This window comes from Hippocampus bargibanti, linkage group LG12, assembly GCF_051943395.1.
Source record: "Hippocampus bargibanti isolate YZ-2025 linkage group LG12, ASM5194339v1, whole genome shotgun sequence".
Lineage (NCBI taxonomy): Eukaryota > Metazoa > Chordata > Actinopteri > Syngnathiformes > Syngnathidae > Hippocampus > Hippocampus bargibanti.
The window spans coordinates 16,862,659-16,874,729 of NC_142745.1; the positions used below are offsets into that span (position 1 = coordinate 16,862,659).

At 37.3% G+C, this 12,071-nt stretch overlaps 1 long non-coding RNA gene across 1 annotated transcript; it reads left to right on the forward strand.

Moving 5' to 3' along the window:
* The first annotated feature begins 5,336 nt into the window (after positions 1–5,336).
* LOC148890740 (uncharacterized) lies at positions 5,337–9,990 on the forward strand. The gene is made up of 5 exons (XR_016116636.1): positions 5,337–6,371; positions 6,632–6,677; positions 7,047–7,113; positions 7,194–7,268; positions 7,478–9,990. It is a non-coding gene; the product is annotated as an uncharacterized LOC148890740 (long non-coding RNA).
* The last annotated feature ends 2,081 nt before the right edge of the window (positions 9,991–12,071 follow it).

Here is a 12,071-nt window from a genome sequence, read left to right on the forward strand (position 1 = left end):
CCACACGGTCAACCCTGCAATTCTTTCCGGCGCATCACCTTCAGTCTGTTTGATTTTTTGCTGTTTCTATGCATTGCGCAAGAACGACCAGGTGCAAGCTTGCCTGAATTTGGGGAGCAGCCCAAAGGGGGGAAAGCTTTTCTTGCAATTTTTGAAACAAACAAATAAAACACACTTTGCTAACTGGTATTTGTCATTGTGGCAAAAAGGTGAATTGAACAATGTCTCCGTCTGTCATCCCAAAATTCGGGAAACTGGGACACCGGGTTCGTCATAAACCCTTTTATTTTTTCCACCAGGCCAGCAAAATAGCATTTTGAAATCACACTTCCAGTCCCATTTCAGATTGGAAGCACCTTGTGACGCCTCAGCGACGGTGCTTTCACAACCGTATTGTTGACGCTGACCTCTTAGCAACCACCTGACCGCTTTTGTGCTTTTTTTCCTCGTCATCCATTTTGGAGGTACCTCCAGTTCCAGATAACAGGACTCTTGCCGCACATTGTCCAGTTATTGACACATGTCCATTTTAGAGGACTCTATGCACACTTTTCAGAGCACATAAGCTACCCTATTTTCTGATGTATAAGGCCTTCATTTTCTTCGAAAGATGACCCTGCGCCTTAAAGGACAACCGACGTCTCCGGACAGGTTGTGTCCATAATTTGTAAAATGGCTTCAAATGACTTCTACTGAGCGTATTTTACAAAGATTCCACCGCATATAGCTATATTTTACGTTTTATGACTCGCGCTGAATATTCCGGAAGTCTTGTTTTTGAGTTGGTGACGAGTCCTCACCCTACGTCACTGAAGGAAGGCCCCTGACCGAAAAAAGGACACGTTGTAGCAGTCCTTCCATCACATCAATGCATTTGGCTGTATTTTGGTCTGAAAATGTCATGTAGGACCAAAGAGAGACAGAAGAGGGCGACAAAGCTCCATGTAAGGAATTAATCAGCCTGTGGAAACTGGCTGATTAATTCCCTACACGGCTTTGTCGCAATGTTCTGCCTTTTTTAGGTGCGACATTTCCCATCGCTAATGTCTCACAATGACACGGAATAAATTCTTTAATCGTTTCCAAACATGTATGCTTTCCTCTTCAGAACAATTTGAATCATATTCATAACTGGATGAGTAACAAGAAAGCATATTCTCCGAATCTGTAGCCATTGTTTTGATTCTTGAGCAAGGCAAGACGTCTTGCCGTGACACCATGAACATGGGTGCGGTACCTTCTGAAATTGGCTATTTCCGGTTTCAAATTGAAGTACTTTTTAGTCACTTTAAGTCATTTTTATTGGTGTTTTCCATTTGACTAAAAATATCATACTGCGTTTTGGGTATTTTAGATGCTATAAAACATTTTTCTGATGTCAGTTAGGAAACAAAAAAGTGACGTCGGTTGTCCTGTAAACGCCGGTGCGCCTTATATATGAAGTCATATTGAGCCACAACAGGTCTCGCGACTACTATCAGCAGCCACCAACTACAAGTAGAAGAAATATTGCATAACCCCATCCTCTATACTGTAGCGCCTTATAATATATATTTGCAAAACATTTACGCATTTATTTATTATATTTAGAAAACTTTTTTCATTCATTGCGCCTTATACCGTGGTGTGCCATATACACTGGAAAATAAGCATGGCATTTTTCGACTGTGTCCTAAATCCGCCATTTGCTTGGTGTGTGGTGTTCAACGCTTTTGCAAAATGACGTCTGACTGAAACCTCCACGATCACACCAGAAAATGACCGCATTTCACGAGCAGCCTTGGGTAACAGACGCACCTGCTTGTCGTTCAAGTAGATTCTTACTGTGTGGAAATTTTGCACTCTGTAGAAAGCGTCGCTTCCAGACCTTAATCTCTTCTAATATTCACCTTGGTCCTTTTTCCCTGTTACGCCAGCTCCCTAATGCCCTTGCGCCGTGCTAAACAACCCGCCGTACCCCTTCACCAACCCCCTGCCACAGCGGGTTCCCCTTACGAAACAAAAATATATTTTCCACTACATCAATGTAATATATTATAATATAAAAATATATTGTTTTCAATGGTATTTCCCCATATATTATATATTGTCAAATCATATATTGTTCAATATATTTTTATACAGTGTAATATATTGCAAAATATGCAAATGATTTCCATTTCCATATATATTGCAATATATTCAAAAATAACTCGTAATATATGTATTTATATAGTACACAATATATGCAATTTTATATTTATAAATAACTACGACCATATATTACTACATATATTAGACAATATATTAGTGATGTATGTAGGAATATATGATACAATGTATTTTTATGTATGTAAAATTATATGGAAATATATGTCACAACTACATACAGATACATGTTTAATATATGATAAAATACATTGTGAATATCTGTAAATTATATGAAAACATACATAAATGAGCATGTTTTCATTTTAAACACTAAACACAAACTGGGTGTATCAAAAACATCCTTTATTTTTCATCATCACAAAAAAACTAATTCTGTTGAGGTTTAAATATATTCAGTGAAACATTTAAACAAAAAAAAACTGAACCGAAATTACATACCTTTTGCAACACTATAACTGCGTTCACACAATACCTAAGTGGATATACTAATATGACAACTTAAATAGCAATGTTTTGATTAAATTGTCCAAATTGTACGCAACCCTTTATCCACTTATGAAAAATACATTTTCTGTAAACTTTAACAAATACACAAACCATCCAAAATAAGTAAAAAATGTGTATAATCACAAATTCAAAGTTTTGAGCTTAATCTGGTGTCGAAGCTCACAGATACGACTGTTAATGGACTTTCTCAAATCCGCTTTCTTGGCCGTTGGAAATTCTGCTACAACAGCATCTGTGGAAAAGAAAAACATTGATTATACCCATCCCAGTCATCTTGCTTAATTTTCAGTGGCGTCCTAGGACGATTTTTTTTGCCTGGGAAAATGGCTATGAATATGGCCCCCCTACTGGGATTGTGATTTATCAACAGTGTGTGTGTGTGTGCGCGTGCGTGTGTATGTGTCCTCCTGCAACTATTCTGAAGTAAACGTCACAATTTTTTTCAGATCCCCTTTCAATAACTTTACAATTTAATTTCCCTTAATGTCACTTCTAGTAACCACCAATTAGATTTTCTGAAGCGATTGAGAATTTTATTTTAAACGTTTTTAAGACCTAAAAAAATGAACATTTAAAGTTATCTATTCAACAAAAACAAGTATGCAGCAACTGAACAGAAACCACCCACCAACTCAATAATATTGAAATGAACAGGCTGTAGGTTTATTTATCGCAATGACACTTTGAGAAAAGGTGTTTTGAAACAAAAATAGGGCATGCGGAAAGATTAAGCCCTACATAATCAAATTACGGACTTTTTGAAGCTTTAAATTGGGACATGAAACATTTTATGTTAATTAAGGCATTTATAATTATTTATGTGGGATAGAACACCTTCAAGGCAAAAACAAATGTAAAATTTTCAGATTGTTTTCAGAACAATATTAGGCATTTACTAACCATACATTTTCATTGATTTTGATTAGAGATGGAACCAGTTGCAATAATCAGCAGTTGATTTTTTTTCACATATATTTTTTTTCAAATTTAATGTTGAGTGAAAATAAGTAGCACCTGTGTCTTGCTTTTCTTCAATCTCTTACTATTGGGGTAAAGGTTTACGGCAACACAAAATTTAAAAGCCTGACGCTGCAATTAAACAACAGAAAGACGTGTTGAGGACCCTGAGGACATGCTGCTCAAACAAACCACGTTCATTTTCTGGATAACCAACAGGAAAGTTATCCCCCTGGCAGAAATGCTACGAAGCTAGAGTACAACTGACTGATTAATTTACCTAGCAAGGCTTGAAGTTTTCTTGGGTCCAGAGCCTGCCGCCGCTCAGCACTGGGGTCCAATTTGCTCAACCCGCCTTTAAGGTTGGATTTGGATTGGATTGGATTGGATTGGATGGGATTTGCCTTTATAAATCTCACAGTGGAGAAATTTACATTTCAGGAGGACTTCGAGATCAAAGAGTCCCATTAATAGCACCCGTGCCATCCCATTGGCTGTGGTACAGGTTTTTGCAGTCTCCCAACAATGTGAGGAAACTGAGACACTGTCCGTCCCGATTTCCACCTGATGTGAATGAAAGCAATGTAAATCCATGAACAAGGAAATAAGGAAAGTCAGTCCAATCTTTAGAATGCATAGATGAAGAAGAAACAAACATTTCAAAGACATTTGATGCCAATAATGTGTTAAGTTTTAATGTTAGAGATGTAATAATTATGAAATACATACTTGTGAGGGTTTCACGGGTGTGCAAACTGATGTTTCACCCGGACAACCATTCTCAGCACCACGTTCATCCGCATGTTGAGTCGGACGTCTGTCAACTTCTACGCTGGTGGTGTGAATTGAGATAAGTTTTCTCACCTCCCTTAACAATGTTGGAATTTCTGAGAAAGAATAATGAATACAAACTTATACAGATGGCAACTATAATATAATGGGCATATTACACTGTAACCATGAAGACCGATATCCTCCGAGGAGCTACAAAAAGGGCCTATCGTGACAAGTATAATAAGAGGAACATGTTATGGGATTGACAGATACTTTATGTACGATAGCTGTAACGGGTTTGCTAACCTATGGTTTATTTACAGCAACAATCTGTGTAAATGATGCAGACAGTGATTGATGGTTGACACACGCACAATCACATAGACAATTTGAAACCTCAATTACTCATTATTATGTGTGTGTGTGTGTGTGTGTGTGTGTGTGTGTGTGTGTGTGTGTGTGTGTGTGCGTGTGTGTGTGTGTGTGTGTGTGTGTGTGTGTGCATGTGTGTGTGTGTGTGTGTGTGCGTGTGCGTGTGTGTGTGTGTGTGTGTGTGTGTGTGTGTGTGTGTGTGTGTGTGTGTGTGTGTGTGCGTGTGTGTGTGTGTGATTCTTGGAACATGCTCTGTGAATGCAGCATACATGGTCTATATATATATATATATATATATATATATATATATATATATATATATATATATATATATATATATATATATATATATATATATATATTACACACAGGTATATTGTGTATGTATGAAATATCCAATACTTGCCCTTAACTACAATGTGGCGCAGTTTGGCATTTTCTTCTTGTAAGTTCTTGATCTGGCTCTGCTGATCTTTTGTCAAATCATAGGTTTCCTGGTTCGATGATTCTTCGGTACCAGGGCTGGATTGACTGTGCCCTGAAAGTATTTCCTCTTCCATTCGTCTTTGAGCTGCTACTTTGGCTTTTTTCTAAAGGGAAGAGATTTTTTTTTTAATTATTATTATGGCATAAATGTTACATAATGTGACAACTCTAGATTACCTGTTTTGGATATTCAGTGCCAGAGGCTTTGTCACTGGCACTGCCTTCACCAAAGAAAATGCGTTTTCCTTTTCTCATCCTGTATATCTCCGAGCTGAATTCTGGCGAGTGAAGCTCACGCTCAGCAGCTCTCAGTATAGCCTCTCTTTCTACACAAATTTAGAAGGATATATTTCTATCAAATTTGATTTCTAATACTGTAGAACAAATATTTATGTCCCAATTTTACACTGCAAAATGGTGAAATATGGGATACACATTTTAATAGCTTGACCTCTGTACAGAACAAAAAAACAATTTGAAGGAACTAATCGGAAAGACAAATTTGAGAGTGTAAGAAAGACTTACCTGCTAACTGTAGAATTAAAGCCAATTCGACCGGCCATTCATTCACCGGTTTCTTGGTGTTTGTCGTTCGACATTCTACTAGATAGTTCTTGTCAGTAGTGGCTGGGTCAAAGTCAATTATCCAGCTCAGTGGAACGATGCTGGTTTTGTCTTTGTCAGGCCCTTTGGCCCAACTGACAAGTGCAAACCTATATTTTGACATTTCCACAAAAGACAGTGTCACTTCTGTTTTCTTGTGTGATAATTGCACCCAAATAAATTGATTTGAAGTTCTCCCGCTCCTTTTACGAGCCTAAACTATTCGACGTTTTTCAGCAGAGGGCGGGCTTTAAATATCGCGAGGGTTGGTTCGTGATTACTGTTTTGCGCATGCTCCATATACGCCAAGCATTCTAGTAAATGACTCGCGTTTTTATTTTTTTACGTCGTCTTTTTCCAAACCACAACCGACCAACGAAAGTTAGAGAGTGCTTTTTCATCACGATTGGAGTAAAACAAAAGTAGAAAATGGACCGACTTCGACTGAAAAGGAAATATATCCTCTTGGGTGCTCATCATATGGATATTCCAAGAAGAACAAGACGTTTGTGGAAGAAAAGGTTCGTATTTTTCATTGAATTATGGCTACACAGAACACGGCAAAGCTAACTGTTTCAAACATCTTAATACTGATTTTATACAGAAGAAAAATGGGCAGCGATTATAAGAATAGCTATGGTGTTAACACTTGTAAGAGTATTTTCACGTTAATGTTATTTTACTCAAGCAATGTACGTGTTTCCTCAGAGATGAATCAGACGGATTGACTCATGAATTGAAACATAAAAATGAATCTATTTTGTATTTTATTTTAACTCAGGAAAGCAATGAGAGATGAAAAGATTGATGATCCCGAGCAGGATCTGGTAAGTAATGAACTTTGAGAATACGTCTGTGTAGGATCTCAGTCGTACAGGAGTGGTCCATCGATGAGAAGATTTCTTCAGCCGTCATCTGTACAAATTTGAAGGTTTCGGCGTTTCGCCTCCTATCCAAGAGGCTTCGTCAGCGAACTAAAGTCTGACTGGTCGTATCGGCCCTATTTCTATATCCCTAGGGATATATATATATATATATATATATAGGAGGCGAAACATCCGAAACCTTAAAATTTGTACAGATGACAGCTGAAGAAACCTTCTCATCGATGAACTTTGAGAATGTAAACAAGACCATACGTATGCAGTTAGAAAAAATCTGCGTTTTTACACATTTTATTATTTTCTTAACGACAGACCCGAGATAAGAATTCCGCTCACTTTGATTCTAACAATGGGCATGAAACACGTCAGCCACATTGGGGTAAGTATCCAGATGTTGTTGTATTTCACATTGATATTGCAAATTATATTTGTTTGTTTTTTTTCTTTTTGTTTCTGCAGGAAACCGATGATGATTCCTCACCATGTGATACCCGGAGTGGACAGGAAAGATTGTCAGGAGGACCTGGACTCTATGTAAGTTTTAATTGTTTAGTGTAAATAATATAGACTTGAGAACCTGTTTCACTTGGACCATCAAGTGAAATTGGTATTCAGATTATTGTCACTGACTGTCTTGAATCGTGCGGAATTAAACTTTTGACTAATTCACACTTACAAGAACTAAATGGTATCCACTGAGAATACAAAATGATACTTTGTTTTTTTTTCTTTTCCAATTGCAGAAACTGCATGCTGACTGCAGCAATTCTGTTGGCAGATGTGTTTCTTCCCCACTCTTGTTTGAGGATGAATGTTCCAAAGAGGATGAAGCTCTCTTCAACGATGAACTTAATTGCAATGAAGTGTCACCAAATAGCAATAACTGCTTGGATGACAGTGTTGCATCCACTGTTGAAAGTGAAAGAAAATCTTCCCTTTTATTTGAAGATAGTCGTGATGAATCAGTACATGAAGAATCACATTTAAAAAAAAATAGTAGTGAGCTGGAAAACGAAGAGACACTTTATGCTGGTTCACGACTTACCCAATCTCAGAGTTTTCTACTTATACTTTCATTTGTTTTGAGACACAGACTCACAGGCACGGCTCTCTCAGATCTCCTAGATTTGATCAATATTCACTGTCCAGAAAACACACAATTAACCTCAAAGCATTTGTTCCTAAAAGAACTTAAGCCAGTAGAAAGTCATTTACAATGTCACATATTTTGTCCAAACTGTGAGTACTATCTTGGTGACCAGGATGGTGATGGACAATGCGTTGTATGCAACACAACCTGGAATAAAACAAACTCACTGAAGAATGGAAACTACTTCATATATTTGCCAATCCAAACACAGTTGGAACATCTTCTTCAAAGAGAAGATATTGTGCATTGTCTGAAGTCAAGAGATGGCACATCTAATTCTGACTCTTTTGAAGATATTCGAAATGGTCGAATGTACTGCAATCTGAACAAAATTGGAGGCCCACTTGACTGTAGTCATGGATACTCCTTAACACTCAATTGTGATGGCGTGCCAGTTTTCAAATCCTCACTCTTTGGTATTTGGCCATTATATGGGATTGTGAATGAACTACCTTACCTTGTGCACAAAGACAATGTTTTACTTTTTGGCTTGTGGTTTGGTGCTAAAAAGCCAAATGTCAATACTTTTTTAAAGCCATTCATTTCAGAGTGTCAAAAGTTGTCAAGCGAGGGCTTTCAGATAACAAGCAATGGCACTTTGGAACAATGTAAAGTTGTGGGTGCTCTCATGATGTGTGATTCAGTAGCTAGGCCCATACTTCAAAACATGACCCAGTTTAATGGCCAGTTTGGATGCAGCCTCTGCTTGCATCCTGGTGAACAAGTTGAGAAAGGATATGGCACAGTCAGGGTGTACCCATACAAAGATGTTCCAAAGAGGGACCGCACTTCGGACATATGTGATGCAAAGGAGGCTTTATGTACCAAAAAAACTGTGAGGGGTGTTAAAGGACCCACATGTCTGATAAATATTCCACATTTTGACTTCATATCTGGTATGCCTCCTGATCACATGCATAGTGTACACCTTGGAGTGGTTTGCCAAATGGCAAGCATGTGGCTGGACAGTGATAACCACAAAAAGCCATATTATGTTGGCAATAGAGTAAACAAACTTGATCAACAGCTGTTACTAATCAAGCCTCCTTGCAATATCACAAGAGTGCCACGATCTCTTCAACAGAGGAAGTTTTGGAAGGCGTCAGAATGGCAGAATTGGTTACAGTTTTATAGTGTATTTGTACTGAAAGGAATTCTCCCCAACATGTTTTACCAGCATTGGTTAGTCCTTGTCACATTCATGTTCTTACTTTGCAAGGACATTATCACAAAGGCGGATTTAAAAAAATGTGAAAAACTTGTTGTAGATTTTGTGAAACAATTTGAAACACTGTATGGGAATATTCATTTAACGTACATTTATGTCTTCATTTACCACAGTCTGTAAGGAATTGGGGACCTTTGTGGGCCCATTCTGGTTAGATCTTTGAGTCATACAATTGTGAAATACTGAAAATGTTTCATGGCACTCAGTGTCCCTTTGCAAATAATGAAACAATTCACATATATTCAAGTATTGCCTATTTTAGGAAATAATTCACTCAAAAACGCTGTTCCCGAATGCATCCAGCTTTTTAGTAAATTAACTGGCAAAAAAAGAATGAAGCAGTTAGATCGACTCAGTGATCAATTTGTAACCCTTGGTTTGCATTATTCTCGAGAACTGTCAAGTGAAGAGCGACTGGTCATGAAAGAGCAACTTGCAGTCACTCCAAAAACACTTGTGAAAATATTCAAGAGAATTCTGGTCAACGGAGAGCTGTATTACTCTCAAGAGTGCACGGGGGTAATGAAAAGAAACAGCTTCACTGTACTGATGCAGAATGGAAACATCATCACCGCATACTACTACATTCTTGTAGAGCAACATGGTAACAGAAGGTGCTTTGCTTTTTGGAGACAGTATGATAAATCACATAGTATTCTGAATAATGTTGAAAATGTAGTTTGTTTGAAAAGGAAGTTCCGTGGCAGGAAACAGATATTTGATGTCACACTGTTCAAAAGAAAATGTGTGCTCATTGATTTACCAAAATTTGCAAACCTCTATGCATGTATTCCTCCAAGATCCGGTGTGGAGAATTGAAAATTTCATGGCAAAGTACATGGCAATTCTGTAGACCCCCCAAATAAATTGTATTTTTGTAAGACTACTTTTGTTTTTTGTCATTGATATTTTCGTCCAAAACTATTAGCCACTTATTTTATTTATTTGAGCAAGCTCAGAACACTATACATAAAACAATCAAAGGAAAAAATAAATTTCTAAACATTTTTGTTCACTAATTGAACTCATGCAGAGGTAGGATTAATTCTACCTCTGCATGTCTATCTGACTCTGAGATCATGTAATTTAAAATATATATGATTATATATTGCAATATGTTGTATAATGTAAATACAGACCATTACATGTGAAAAATATAGTGCGATTTTTTTGGTCTCAATTGCAACACTTTTTAAAATATATTTACCAATATATACACATATATGGTCAGAAAATGCAATTCAACACCTCATATATGACAATATATTATTGCATATATTGCATTTGATGCATTTCCCTTACGAAACGAAAATATATTATTTTCGTTTCGTAAGGGAAATGCACCAAATGGAGCTGACCATTGTCTGTGGCATTTTAGAAGCGCGCAAGGTGTAGGAGGGTAAATGGTGACTGTCAAAATGAATAGCTACAAATACACACAAAAAAAAGAATAGGGGAAAAAACGCATATTTAACTTAGATTAGCCTCTGACTAGCAGATGACATGGCTACTGGTAACTTTGAAGCCGTCAATGCCAAATCGTGGATGGCGGAAGGGAAGGGACTTGATCGAAAGACCACTTCCTGGATGTTTGTGAACGAAAATGTTGCTTCTTGAGGCATATTCGCAAAGGTTTGCACTTTGGCAAGCAGTCCGTCAATATCGTACATATCAAACGCATTAGGCAATGGCACATTTTGATCATATCACAAACATCGGCGGATATGATGGCGGCAAGAAGCAACAGAAGGCAGGTAGCTCCAAACACGCCATTACGTTTATTCCTCCCACTTTTAAGCCTCGCCTGGCTGTGCGGACTGGAATGATGGCTTCTGGAAAAAAATGACACTAAAAGCAACAAGGTCCCCTGCCAGATTAGGACGGTTGTCAGCTGCCATATTTTGTTCAAATGCAAGCCTTCTGTCTCTCTGGCGGCCTGTAATTTTCTTGTCCTTTAGGGAGGAAAGTCTATTGAATGAAACTAACAACAACAACAGCAGGAAAAAAAAAACTGGATGCTGTTTTAGTTTTGCACTCTCATTGCTTGAAAAAAAAAACAGACATTGAAAAAAAAAAACTGTTTGCAATAGACCTCCAAAACAAAATAATTGAGACACACGAGCTACAAAAGTACCAATGCCGGACTTTTTTTTATTAATCCCCGTTACTCAATTATTTATTTATTTTTTTGGTTATTTATTTATTTTATTTGTTTATTTCTGTGATTATTTATGCATATATTTCTGTGTTTATTTATGTTTTTATGCATTTATTTATGCCTTTATATATAATAATAATAATACATTTTATTTTCAAACGCCTTTCAAAGCTCTATTTATGCATCTGCTTACATGTTTATCCAAGTATGTATTCATGTATTTATTTATTTGTAATCATGTAACTCAAATTATATTTATTTATTTATTTATTTATTTATTTATTTATTTATTTATTTATTCATTCATTTATTTATTTGGCCATTGCCGTGTCAAATGGTGCATGCAGCGTTCTGCTCCGTAGGTTGGGCTGAAACGGAGGAAGGTCAGGCCCAGTGAAGCCGTCCGACTATCAGGCAGGAAGCAGCTCTGTCTGGTTTGTGTCGAAAGGCATGGATACACACCGTGTGTGGCCCGGTCAATGTGTAAAAATCATTTTGGAATGGTCATGCAGGTCTCCATGGAATCGTTGAAAAAATACATTGGCTCAACTGCTTTTTTTATTTGGTAATAATTTTGCTAAATTAGCCCAAAAATGATTACATTTATTTAACTTTACCCCATGTTAATTTGGGGTATTGGCTTGTTTGCTTTTGGACACCAAATGCGCAAGAAAATACGATGTCGAGTTTGCTTAAGGTTTACTGTGAGAAAGTGACTTGCAACCAACCCGACTAATCCCCCTATGGACAAAAATGGTATGACAGGTTAAGAGCAAAATTCAGCCTTCTGCTCGATCAGAC